Below are 13,407 nucleotides of genomic sequence, written 5' to 3' on the forward strand. Positions count from 1 at the left end.
ATCCAGAGACACAAGTTCAAATCCCACCAAGACAGCTGGGGAATTGAAATTCAGTTAATCAAATCAGAATTCGGAATTAAAACTGAAGATGAAGAGAACTCTTCACTTTTCTGGTCCTTATTCTAGCCCGCGCACAAATCAGAAAAAAACACAGAAAGTTTGTCCAATTTGAATCCATGTTTATTTCCAGATTTCACATTGAAGTCGTTGAATTAACGTGACTTGATAGAGAATTGACAGATGGATAGGTTCCTGTCTGCTCCGTCCAGCATGTCCCACACAACTGCGATGCCTTCTCATCACAACACAGATTGACTCCCCACCCCACCCTCGACCATGTGATCTCCTGAGAGAGGCGAAAAACCAGACATAAAAACCAAGGCCAATTTGGGAAAAAGATCTGGGAAATTCCTCTCCGACCCCCTTAGGCGATCGAAACGAGTCCAGGAGATCACTCTAGCCCTCTTCAGCCACTGCTTTCCAAGACAATAGCTTTCCCACACACCATCTGAACACACTGCCTCAGAGTTTAGTCTCCAACCATCTGCACTCTAGCTCTGTACTAGCATGTCCAGGGTTCCCACTTCCCTGCTAACTGTGACATCTTTGAATTTGTTGGGAACTGATGCCATTCCTATAGTCTGTGCTGGGCTCTCAGTGGATTGGAACTGAGTTACATAGCCAGCAATGTTTGGATGGAACATCAGCTCCGAAATATTGACGGCCAAATGGGGGGGAATGTGGATCTAATTATCGGGATGCATCGGCACAATTTCCCTGGGGAAAACTTGGTAAGGCGTGACCTCCCTTTTAAGCCATTTTTTCAATGCCTTATCCGTGGAGGGCACGCCCACATGCTTTTCCCCTCCCTCCGTCCCTCCCCGGCTCCCGTGCTGTGTTCAATTTTAGCACACCCCAGAACTCAGCTTGTTGACACCCAAAGACAACCCAGAACAAGGAAACTACATACCAAACACCCCCTCCAATTCCCAAGGGGCACCCAGGTGGGTGGAAAAAGCCTCGTCAATCGGAAAATGAAGAGAACCTTACAAGGGAGCAGCTTGCAAAGGATCAGCTTCCAAGGGCGCTGATCATCATTCAGACATTCTAGACGCACTGCTGCCGACGAACCAAGTAGTGCTGAGGGCGAGGAGGGTGGAGGGGCCTGTCTGTGAACAGGGGCGAAAGAGACCAAGGACAGACATGATAAAAGTGAGCATCACAACCATGAGTGTCACATTGCTGCTATACCCTAATCTGATGGGCATTCCATCTGAACAGCCAGACCGTCAATCAGAAGCTGGAAAGACCCAAATCTCCTTCAGCTTACTGTTTGGTTCTGGCGCTGACTCCCACGAATAACACACACTTTCATCAACTTGTCCTGGGAGCCGGAGTCTGTTCCCATGCAGGTTCAACCCTTCTCACCCTGAGCACCAGTTGGACAGTGTCCAGCCGTGTGTGGAGGACGCTGGAATGAAAACTGATGTTTCCCTTACTAAAAGTAGGGTCGTCTTTAATCTCCAAATAACTTGGCTTTCTCCGTGGGCTCCTGAAATCAGACCGGCAGTATTCAACACCAGGATGTAGAAGGAGGACGGTTTGTGAGGTCAATGAAGGGTTAACCAGAACCACCATCTGCTGTAAATTTCCCGAGCATCCTGGAGATCAGGCTACCCTGAGCAACAGAATCTCGAAACCAAAGAACCACAGACAGTCCAGCCTCCACCATGACTGCTTGAGGTCCCCCAGCAGATTGGGGATTGTCCGGTGATACGAGCAAGTCGATCGATCTGGTAAACCCCCCCCCCCCCGCAAAGTCCTGAAGATATTCTGGACCACCTCAGTGTGGATCATCCACTCGGAAGGTGAACTACACAGCAGCTGAGTGTGTTGACTGTTGTGTTGTTCACCCCGGCCAAATGTGGCAGCAAAAGTGTCACCCCGTCCTACAAGCACCAATGGGAAGCAACGTATCTCCTTGACAGAGGGACCCAGGGGGGAGTCCCACCCTGTTGACATACCGGACTACTGTCATATTGTCTGTCTGCAGACACACTGACTTACCCCGCCGTCCCGAGTCTGAAAGTGCACACTGTCCTAATATACTGTTCACACCCTGACCGAGCCTGTTGAAATGCCAAGTGAGCTCAAGCACGCCCACTGGCCTGGAAGCCCATTCATCCTGAATGTGACCTCCCCCAACATCACCCATTTGTCAAAGCATCAGCTGAAGAACCTGGAGAAAACAGTGTTCCCCAAGAGCATCAGCTCGAGTTCAGATGCTGTGACAAAGGCGAGCTGTGGAAACATTACTGGCAGTGGGGATAGTTATCCAGAAGTTTCACCTGGAGAAATCTCCCCAACAGTTCTCTTCTGGAGAACTATCCCTGACTCTCAGTCCCAATACTAAAAGACCATGGTGTCACCTGCCAGAATGGCCACTGGTAGATGGTTCCTCTGAGCATCAAAGCAAACCACATTGTGAGAAACATGGAGGCTCAAGCTGCCAATTCAGAGGATACTCACTACTTCTGGTCTCTTTAACCCAAGAGTGATCCCCCCCCTTCCAACTGGCAAAGGCAGGATCACTGCTTGGGGGGGTGCAGCCGGACAGGGTATCAAAGATGAAGTGTTGCGAGCTGCCTGAATTCCAGGTCCGAATCTGCAATGCAGGGAGCTAGCATGGTACAAAGGACATTCCGTTCCGGATACAGCCTGGGAAAGGCTGTTGGAGGTGAGTGGATTGGTGACTGTGAGTGTATTGGTGGGTTGATGGAAGGGGCCTACAGACTAAGTTCTAGAGTGAGCAGTGTCCACATCTTAAATGCCAATTGGGGAATGCCTGAAGGTTCTGCCGCAGCAGCTCCTCCACTTGCTCACCAAAGGCGGCCTCGGCACCAAGGGGCATCTGCAGTACCTGAAGAAAGCCCAAGGTGCTTGGCCATACTAATGGGTGATGCAAGATCCACTGGGCGATAGACTCTGCTCCTACAATGAGGGCATCCACACAGCCAGCTGCTGCAGTCGATGTTCTCTGTAGGTGGTCCGCACTCCGTATCCACTCACCTGCCGGTGAGGCCGCCTCCCCAGTGGATATGGTGGTAGGGAATTGGGGGAGATGTGCCAAACCCTGCAGGAAGCTGCGCCAGATCCCACTTGTGGGTGGAACCAGGCGATAACTTTCCTTCTGATACCTTCACGACTACAGTCGACCAGATACCAGTAAACTGCAAGGTGTGAAGCAGGGTGCTGGAGGTCCTATGGATACTGTCTAACCTGGCCTTAACCGGAGGACGCTTATCAAGGGAAAAAGAATCCAGCAAAGGTCGATGCTTGTGGCTTTTTGCAAAACCCCAAGCATGGACTCAAACCCCCAAGTGAAAGGACTTCCGGAAGCCACAGTTTCAGACTCAAGGTCACCCTCGTGTTAAATACATGAAAGCCTAAACGACTGGAGGTCGTGGTCTGACTCAGGCTCCCAACTGGGCTTCCGAGGCAGGATGCCTCCAGGAAGCTTCCAAGGGCTCAACCGACAGGGAAGGTTGATAATAGTAAATCTCGGGGAACAGAGTCAAGGGCGGCTGGTTTAGCTACGAGCTCATGAACACGAGGGCCGATGGAGATAAACCCTCGACACATGTTCCCCTGCCACTCGGGGGAGGTGCCAGTGAGGCACAGGTACCCTCCCTGCGTGAGAGAGCCCTTGGAACCTAGATACCCCTTAAGAATTGCAGGGAGTGGCTGAAGGTGAGTCCACAGAGGTGAGGAGGCAGACACAGATCGATAAAAAGTGAACAGAGACCTGCGACTGCTCTCACCAAAGTGGCAATCACCCCCAACCTAGGTGACCCTGAGTGGGGTCGAGTCCCCCAAGGGTGGTGACCCCAGATAAGCTGCCGCCAACTGGAGACCAATGTCCCAGGGCTGGGTTGGTGTCACCAGAGGATGGCTCTGGTGAAGGACCACCAACACTAGCTGGTGGGGCTTGGGGGAACCAGCCTTATACTGGCACCAGTCGGCACGGACTCCTCAGAGCTGGCTGGCGCCAGGGGAGGACTCTTCCTCAAATTCTGGGAGGTCTCGGTACAAGTTGGTACCGGGGCCTCACCCGATTGTGCGGAGGGGATGGCAGCAACTGGCAGGCGAGTGGCCTGAACCAGCCGGTCCCACTCGACACAATCGAGGCAACAACCAGAGCGTTCCCCCTCGAGACCTTCAACTTCAGTCCCAAGGTGGAGCTCCAGCCGATATTGGTCAGAGCTGACTGTACGGACTGGGTCCTAGCCAGTGCCAGTGCAGTTAGTCCTGAGCAATATCAAACTGAGCCTGGAGTTGGAGCAGGGTTACTGCTTGATGCCGATGCGGGGACGTGAAGGTACAGCCTGGGGGCTAAGATGGGGAAGAGGGTGTGGGGCAAATTTCCCAATTTAGGCGGCACAGTGGCGCAGTGGTTAGCACCGCAGCCTCACAGCTCCAGCGACCCGGGTTCACTTCTGGGTACTGCCTGTGTGGAGTTTGCAAGTTCTCCCTGTGTCTGCGTGGGTTTCCTCCGGGTGCTCCGGTTTCCTCCCACAAGCCAAAAGACTTGCAGGTTGGTAGGTGAATTGGCCATTATAAATTGCCCCTAGTATCGGTAGGTAGTAGGGAAATATAGGGACAGGTGGGGATGTGGTAGGAATAGGGATTAGTGTAGGATTAGTATAAATGGGTGGTTGATGGTCGGCACAGACTCGGTGGGCCGAAGGGCCTGTTTCAGTGCTGGATCTTTAAACATAAACATAAACATAAACAACAATAAAAATAGATGTCGAAGTAAATCTAGGAGGAGCTGATGGGGATGATAGACCTGGTGGGGATGGGAAATAAACCAGAAGGGAGAGAGAGTCGGTTTCACACCATCTCCAGCCATCGGAGGAGTGTCTAGATGAACCAGTGGCTGGGTTGTTGTTGGCCGTCAAATTAAACCAACAAATGAACAGATGTGGAGTTGGCACTGAGAAATGGATGGGACACAGAGGGATGGGGTGAGGAGAATTTCAGGGACACGGCTCCCTCCTTTGTAGTATTTTGAGTTGGTTTGGGGCAGGATGTGCTGCTTGTTGTGTGTCGTGATGCACTTGTTCCTTGTGCTTTTGTTACTCATCCTTTAGTCTGTGGGTAATTTGATGGAAATTTCCTCTTGCTCATCCTGACACCAACCATGTATGTCTGGAAGAAGAAGCAAAAAACAGATCAGAATCACTGGATTGTAACGAGACATCTCTCGGCATTTTCTAATTCCACTGCTAGTTAAACCATTTAACCTGGAAATGCTGAATGCAGATTCAGAGTGCACCATTACTTATGGACGTGTCTCTTTTCTGGTGATGTTCCTGGCCACAGATTCTGATGTTAGCTGAGTATTAAAGATTCTGGAGTCAATCAGTTGATTCCTTCTCCAGAATCACAGTGAAGCTCCAGAATGGCTGCAATGCCATCAGGTGATCCAGGGTCACTGGCACCAGGAGCTTGTCTGACACAATGAGAGGCTTTTAGAGGGCAGTACCTGAGGCATCTGACCTGGGAGGAGGGCCTTGGCATGGAGCGAGGGATTGATGAGGTCAGAGGACAGCAGAAATGCTTGGGACAAGTGTTTCTAACCGATTCCTTCAGTATCATTGACTGAGGCCCAGACTGAGCTCCAGATTTTTTACAGTTTTAAATAAGATCTAAACTTTTTCGGAACGGAACTCGAGCAATATTTCCATGATCTGTTTAACACACCCACTCCCTTCCCTCACCCCCTGGAAGACATGACTACCTACAGACCATGTTACCTACAGCTCCAAAGAATGGAAGGGATTGATAACGTACCTATTTGCTCTGTCAGTCGCACCATCTTGTGAAGGTTTTCTTCCTCCCTCCCTCTCTCAGCTCGCTGTCTTCTCCATCACAAAACTGCTCAGATCTTCTCCCCGACCACATTCACTCCGAGACAGATCAGCCAGTTAGTTGCAGTCAGTGCAGCTCCCTTTCCTTCACTAAAACTGCTCGTACAGCCTCCTGCCTCAAATTAACTCAGTTTACAAACCGATTGCGATGTCTGATCTCACTGTGATGGACAGTGTGAGGGTCAGACTTGCTCTGTGATGTCACGGTTTGACCCGTCCAGTTAAACAAGTCTCACCTTGATCAAACTGAGTGTTACAAAACCCTGTGAGTTTCCTTGGATTACAATAACTTGATATTTCAGAATGCACTAACATTTTCCCAGTCTCTGTAATCCACTGATTTTGACCTGTCTCTGGGATCCGTTAGTTTTCCAATGCCAGTTAAGTTTGGGGTGTGTTCAAAGCTGACAACTTCAATTTTATTCTTTGGAACTGCAGTCCGAGTTGCTCATGAATCATTTTTTTGTTTGTGAAATATTTCATTAGAGAATGGGAATTATCATGGGAAACACAGTGGTTCGCACCGCAGCCTCACAGCTCCAGCGACCCGGGTTCAATTCTGGGTACTGCCTGTGTGGAGTTTGCAAGTTCTTCCTGTGTCTGCGTGGGTTTCCTCCAGGTGCTCCGGTTTCCTCTCACATGCCAAAGACTTGCAGGTTGATAGGTGAATTGGCCATTGTAAATTGCCCCTAGTATAGGTAGGGGAATATAGGGACAGGTGGGGATGTGGTAGGGATGTAGGATTAATATAAATGGGTGGTTGATGGTCGGCACTAGTTCGGTGGGCCGAAGGGCCTGTTTCAGTGCTGTATCTCTAAACTAAACTAAACTAAACTAAACTCTTTGATAAGCCAGATTGCCGATGCTTAACACATTCATATGATGCTGTTGCCAAAATATAATCCATGTTGAAATTCTTTTGCCTATTATATTCCCATTCTGAAGGTTTGTTCATAGCTTCTTGCACCGTGTCGCAGTCTTGCACGATGTTGACACCCCTCCCTCCCTCCCTGTTTGGTGTAAACTGCATTCATATACGTTATGAACAGCACTGATTCTTGTGGAACATCACTTCCCACCTTCTGCCGATCCAAATAACAACCCTTTACCCCGACAGTCTGTCTTGCAATTGGCTAACTAATTATTCTGCTACTTGTCCCCTGACTCCTCATTCTCTGACCTGATTCATGAGTCTATTACGTGGTATCATATCCCAGATCATTGAAAACCCACAGAATCACAGAATTGTTACAGTGCAGAAGGAGGTCACACAGCTCATCGTGTCTGCACGGGCTCTCCGAAAGAGCAATTCGCTCAGTTCCATTCCCCCGCCTTCTCCCGGTAACCCTGCACATTCTTCCTTTTCATATAACTGTCTGATTCCGTTTTGTATGCGTCAGTTGAACCTGTCTCCACCATGTTCTCAGGCAGTGCGTTCCAGACCTGAACCACTCACTGTACTCTCTCCAATGCCCTCACATATACCCTAAAGTGCGGTGCCCAGAACTGGACGCAGCACTCCAGCTGAGGCCTAACTAGTGTCTTATACAAGTTCAACATAACCTCCTTGCTCTTGTACTCTCTGCCCCTATTAATAAAGCCCAGGATACTGTATGCTTTATTAATCGCACTCTCAACCTGTCCCGCTACCTTCAATGACTTATGCGCATATGCATGCAGGTCCCTCTGCTCCTGCAGCCTCTTTAGAATTGTACCCTTTGTTTTATGTTGTCTCTCCATGTCTTTCCTCCCAAAATTAATCACTTCACATTTCTCTGCATTGAACTTCATCTTCCCATTCCACCAACCTGCCCATGTCCTTTCGAAGTTCTACACTATCCTCCTCACAGTTCACAATGCTTCCAAGTTTCATATCATCTGCAGACTTTGAAATTGTGCCCTGCACACCAGGGTCTCGGTCATTAATATATATCAGGAAAAGCAAGGCTCCCAACATTGACCCCTGGGAAACTCCGTCACAAACCTTCCTCCAGCCTAAAATCATCCATTAACCACTACTGTCTGTTTCCTGTCACTCAGCCGATTTCGTATCCATGTTGCTACCGTCCCTTTTATTCAATGAACTACAAGTTTGCTCACAAGTCTGTTGTGTGGCACTGTATCAAACGCCTTTTGTAATCCATGTACACCACATCAACAGCATTGCCCTCATCAACCCTCTCTGTTACCTCCTCAAAAAACTTCAGCAAGTTAGTTAAACATGATTTTCCCGGTCCATGCTGACTTTCCTTAATTAACCCACATTTGTCCAAGTGACCAGTAATTATTCTTTTTAGCAATTTCCCCACCTGACTAGCCTGTAGTTGCTGGGCTTATCTTTACACCCTTTTTTGAACAATTCTCCAGTCCTCTGGCACCACCCCCAAATCGAAGGAAAAGTGAAACATTATGGCCAGTGCCTCTGCAATTTCCACCCTCACATCCCTCAGTATCCATGGATGCATCTCATCCGGTCCTGGTGTTTTATCCACTTTCAGTACAGACAGCCTATATAATATATCTTCTTTATCAATTTTAAACCCCTCCAGTGTCTGAATACCTCCTCTTTCACCATTGCCTGGGTTGCAAGGAGGGAGACAGAAAGCAGGAAACTACAGGCCAGTTAGCTTAACATCTGTCTTAGGGAAAATGTTGGAAGCTATTATTTAAGATGTCATAGCAAAAGTTGGAGGATCAAAGTTATCTTGGAGAGTTGTGGGGCTGGACGAGATTACAGAGGTCGCACTTGAACCACAAAGCTTTCATATCTGTCTCCATTCGCTAAAGTGGGCAATGGTCCCACCGCAATATGGGCAGTCAATGTGAGAGGCTCGGTACCATCAGGAAGAATTGGTCATGTCCTGTATTCTTGTGAGTGTGTTTGACAAGTGCCTTCAGCTCCAAAATCAAGTAAGATATCTGACTAATCAGGTGCCATTTTCTCAGTGGTGGGAAAACTGCCGTTACATCTGGGCACATCCCCGACAACGGTCACAAATAAAATGCAGGGAACTAACAACAGAAAGGAGCCTTACTGTGCTCTTTACGGCATTCATTGAAAACAATCTCAAAATTGCTTTTTCCTTTCAAAGCCTCATCTGTTAAAGTGGAGACCAATTTAGCCATCAGATGCTGAATCCCCAACAGTCCTCAGTGTTATCCTCTTGTGACATGCTAACAGTTAGAACATAGAACAGTACAGCACAGTACTGGCCCTTCGGCCCACGATGTTGTGCCGACCCTTTAACCTACTCTAAGATCAAACTACCTGCATACCCTTCATTCTACTATCATCCATGTATCATCCAGTTAGCTGGCGTTGCCTGTGGGTTTCTGCAGCTGAGGCATTTCGCACGGGTTTTGCGACCTCAGTACATTTTCGCAGAGCCACAGGGCAGCTGGGTGGAAAGGAACGGAAGAAAGTATTACAGTTACTCGCAACTGAACTCTGCAGGTTTTACCCGACCAGCCTGATCTTACATGTGCTGTGGGTGTGAGGCTACATTCTCCATCCTCGACCATGAACGATACGCAAAGCTCTGGTGTTCTGCAAAACCTGCGAGGAGCTTCACTGCTCTCTTTCGCCAGTCTGTGTGATACTAAGAAACATGATTATCCCCTCAGCACGGAATAGTTTATTCTGGAACATTAATCGATGTAAACCACCTCCCAGATAAATGATGCATTCAGTAAGGCTCCGGCATGTATCCGTAGTTTTACGACATACCTACACGATATATAGAAACTGCATAACTGACTGTTTATCATTGTATCTCAGTCCAAACATTCTACGTAGCGGTATTTTAACACAGTTTGAATTCTGATTGTGATTTTTCCATAGAATTTGCTGCACGTAAACAGGCCATTTGGTCAGAATATGGGTATGGTAGCCTACTGCTGAAAGTAACCCAGAATGCCTGGACTAATGATTGGAAATTGTCAGTTCAAATCCCACCGTAACCACAGGGGAGTTCAAAATTCTGTTAATTAAATACATTTTGAATTATCAGCGATAGTGACTATGATTGTCACAAAAAAAACCATCTGGTTCACTCATGCCCTTTCGATAAGAAAATCTACCGTTCTTACTCAGTCTGGTCTCTCTGTGACTCCAGAACCAAAGTTATGTGGTTGACTCTTCAATGTCTTCTGAATTAGCCTCACAAACCTCTCAGCTGTATTCAGGAAGTTGGCTCGCCACCAGCTTCTCGAGGGCACTTCGGGATGGGTAATAAATACTGGCCTTGCCAGTGATGCTCAATGAATGATATTTTAAAAAAACAATCCATGCCAGTATTTATGCTCCACATGAGCCTCCTCCCACCCTTCTTCATCCAATCACCCTTCTTCAGCCAATCCTGTCAGCATAGCTTTCTATTCTTTTCCACTGCTAATATGATGAGTTCTACATTTTCACCATTCCCCAGGTAAAGGAGTTTCTCTTGAATTCCTTATTGGATTTATTGGTTACTATCTTGTAGTGATAGCCCCAAGTCCTGGTTTCCCCCAATGAGTGGTTTGTGCATGATTTACATTAACCTGCTGTTAGTGGCAGAGGGTGGTGGGTGCCTGGAACGTATTGCCAGCGGAGGTGTTAGATGCGGGCATGATGACATCTTTTAAGATGTATCTAGACAGATACATGAATGGGCATGAAGCAAAGAGATACAGACCCTTAGAAAATAGGCGACAGGTTTAGATTTAGGATCTGGATCGGCGCAGGCTTGGAGGGCCGAAGGGCCTGTTCCTGTGCTGTAATTTTCTTTGTTCTTTGTTCTTTGTTCATGTGAAGCACAAGTTTCATCAAATCATCCAATATTTTTGCACTTTATTTTAATGTCAGCTGTGGCTCAGTTGATCGCGCTCTCACAGCTGGAGGTTGTGGTGAAGTTAAACCCCTACACAAAAAGATTCCTCAGACATATCAAGTCCAATTTCCTGAGGGAAATGGAGAACCCACAGCCACGGGATAGGCCAACTACAAGACTACCACTTGTTACAACGTACCGCGCAACAACCCAAGGCCCTAATGCCCCCTACTCCTGAACCCAAAGACCTAAACCGAAGGCCCTGCCCTTAGGCCCAAGACCCTGACCCCAACCCCAGTCCTAGCCCTAACCCCAATCCTCACAACACTCATGTAACCCCCGCCCCAGACCCAGCCAGGACCCTAAAATCTAACCCCAAAACCAACGACCCGACCCCAGCCCCAACCCTAGCCCAACCCCCCATAACATCAATGTAACTCTTGCCCCTAGATCCAGACCCAACCTTAAGGCTTAACTCCAAAGCCTAACGCCCCGACCACAGCCCCAATTCCAACACGTAACCCTAGCCGTAACTATACCCCGCCTCCAACCCTAAACTTAACCCTAAAACCCCCCCGTCCGTTGTGACTGTCCAAGCAGTGCCAAAAAATAAATGCCTCACAGGCAAAAGAATCCAAATTCAGCTGGTCGATACACAGAAATGGCGTGTGCCATTTTTCATTGCAATCCCACTGATAATCCGAGCTAGAAAGGCAAGCGGACATGGATGGACACTAACTTAAGGCGTGAGCCGAATAAAAGTGGCAGCTGCTAGTGAAATTAAACTCAAGAAATGACTATATAAACACAAGAGGGGAGGCTTTCCTACCCCTACTGCCCGTTCACCCTACCCTAACTTTAAAGTGACACGCCGTCCGTTGTGACTGTCCAAGCAGTGCCAAAAATAAATGCCTTACAGGCAACAGAATCCAAGTTCAGCTGGTCGATACACAGAAATGGCGCGTGCCATTAAACAAGACATAAGAAAATTAAATTCTGCACTTTCAAGGCCATCTGGCCTGTGCTGCCAGGGTCTCTACTGGGGAACAGTCGTGCCTAAGCTCACACACCAATACCAAACTTGCGGGCCCTTCACCCCCAGGAATACATCCAATTCCCATTCCATTCCCAAATAATTATGTAACAAATAAACCAAAGTTTTAAATTAACACCTGAGTGTAATGGGTGTAGGGTTACAGATCTCTTAGATAGGCAGGTCAGTTTTAATTATAATTATAATTAAATCCCCCCTCTTAGATAAGCAGGTTAATATTAATTATCATTCAATCCCTCCTTACTTCTGCATTTTAAATTTAGAATATAAATGTATTGCTGTTACAAGGACCTACCACACAGTGGCGCTGGGGAGCTAAAGCAACCCATTAATGTCCCAGGACTGGGTGATTTTACTGTTTGTTTGTTTTTGATGGACTTGGGGTGACCCAGCATGGGGTAGGGCTCTGTTACCATGGCAAACAGGTTATTTTGCAGGGCCACAAATGCACAGATCGGGCTTCCCATGGGACCATTTAAATTTAAACTTTAAAAACTTAAAAAAGGTGCAATTGTTTCAAACCCAGGGGGTCAATTAAAATTAAATTTAAAAGCAGCCTAATTGTTTCCCCTTGTTTCAGGACGAGGTTTTTTTTTGCAAAGGTTACAAAGAACAGTACAGCACAGCAACAGGCCATTCGGCCCTCCAAGCCTGCGCCGATCTTGATGCCTGCCTAAACTAACACCTTCTGCACTTCCGGGGCCCATATCCCTCTATTCCCATCCTATTCATGTATTTGTCAAGATGTCTCTTGAACGTCGCTATTGTATCTGCTTCCACCACCTACCCGAGCAGCAAGTTCCAGGCACTCACCACCCTCTGTGTAAAAAAACTTGCTTCGCACATCCCCTCTAAACTTTGCCCCTCTCACCTTAAACCTATGTCCCTCAGTAACTGACTCTTCCAACCTGGGAAAAAGCTTCTGACTATCCACTCTGTCCATGCCGCTCATAACCTTGTAAACCTCGATCAAGGCGCCCCTCCACCTCTGTCGTTCCAGTGAAAACAATCCGAGTTTTTCCAATCTCTCCTCATAGCTAATGCCCTCCAGACCAGGCAACATCCTGGTCAACCTCCTCTGTACCCTCTACAAAGCCTCCACGTCCTTCTGGTAGTGTGGCGAGCAGAATTGCACGCAATATTCTCAGTGTGGCCTAACTAAGGTTCTGTACAGCTGCAACATGACTTCCCAATTTTTATACTCTATGCCCCGACCGATGAAGGCAAGCATGCCGTATGCCTTCTTGACTACCTTATCCACCTGCGTTGCCACTTTCAGTGACCTGTGGACCTGTACGCCCAGATCTCTCTGCCTGTCAATACTCCTAAGGGTTCTGCCATTTACTGTATACCTCCCACCTGCATTAGACCTTCCAAAATGCATTACATCATACTTGTCTGGATTAAACTCCATCTGCCATTTCTCCGCCCAAGTCTCCAACCGATCTACGTCCTGCTGTATCCTCTGACAATCCTCATCATTATCCGCAACTCCACCAACCTTTGTGTCGTCCGCAAACTTACTAATCAGACCAGCTACATTTTCCTCCAAATCATTTATATATACTACAAACAGCAGAGGTCCCAGCATTGATCCCTGCGGAACACCACT

This window comes from Heterodontus francisci, chromosome 1 (genome assembly GCF_036365525.1).
Source record: "Heterodontus francisci isolate sHetFra1 chromosome 1, sHetFra1.hap1, whole genome shotgun sequence".
NCBI classification, from domain to species: domain Eukaryota; kingdom Metazoa; phylum Chordata; class Chondrichthyes; order Heterodontiformes; family Heterodontidae; genus Heterodontus; species Heterodontus francisci.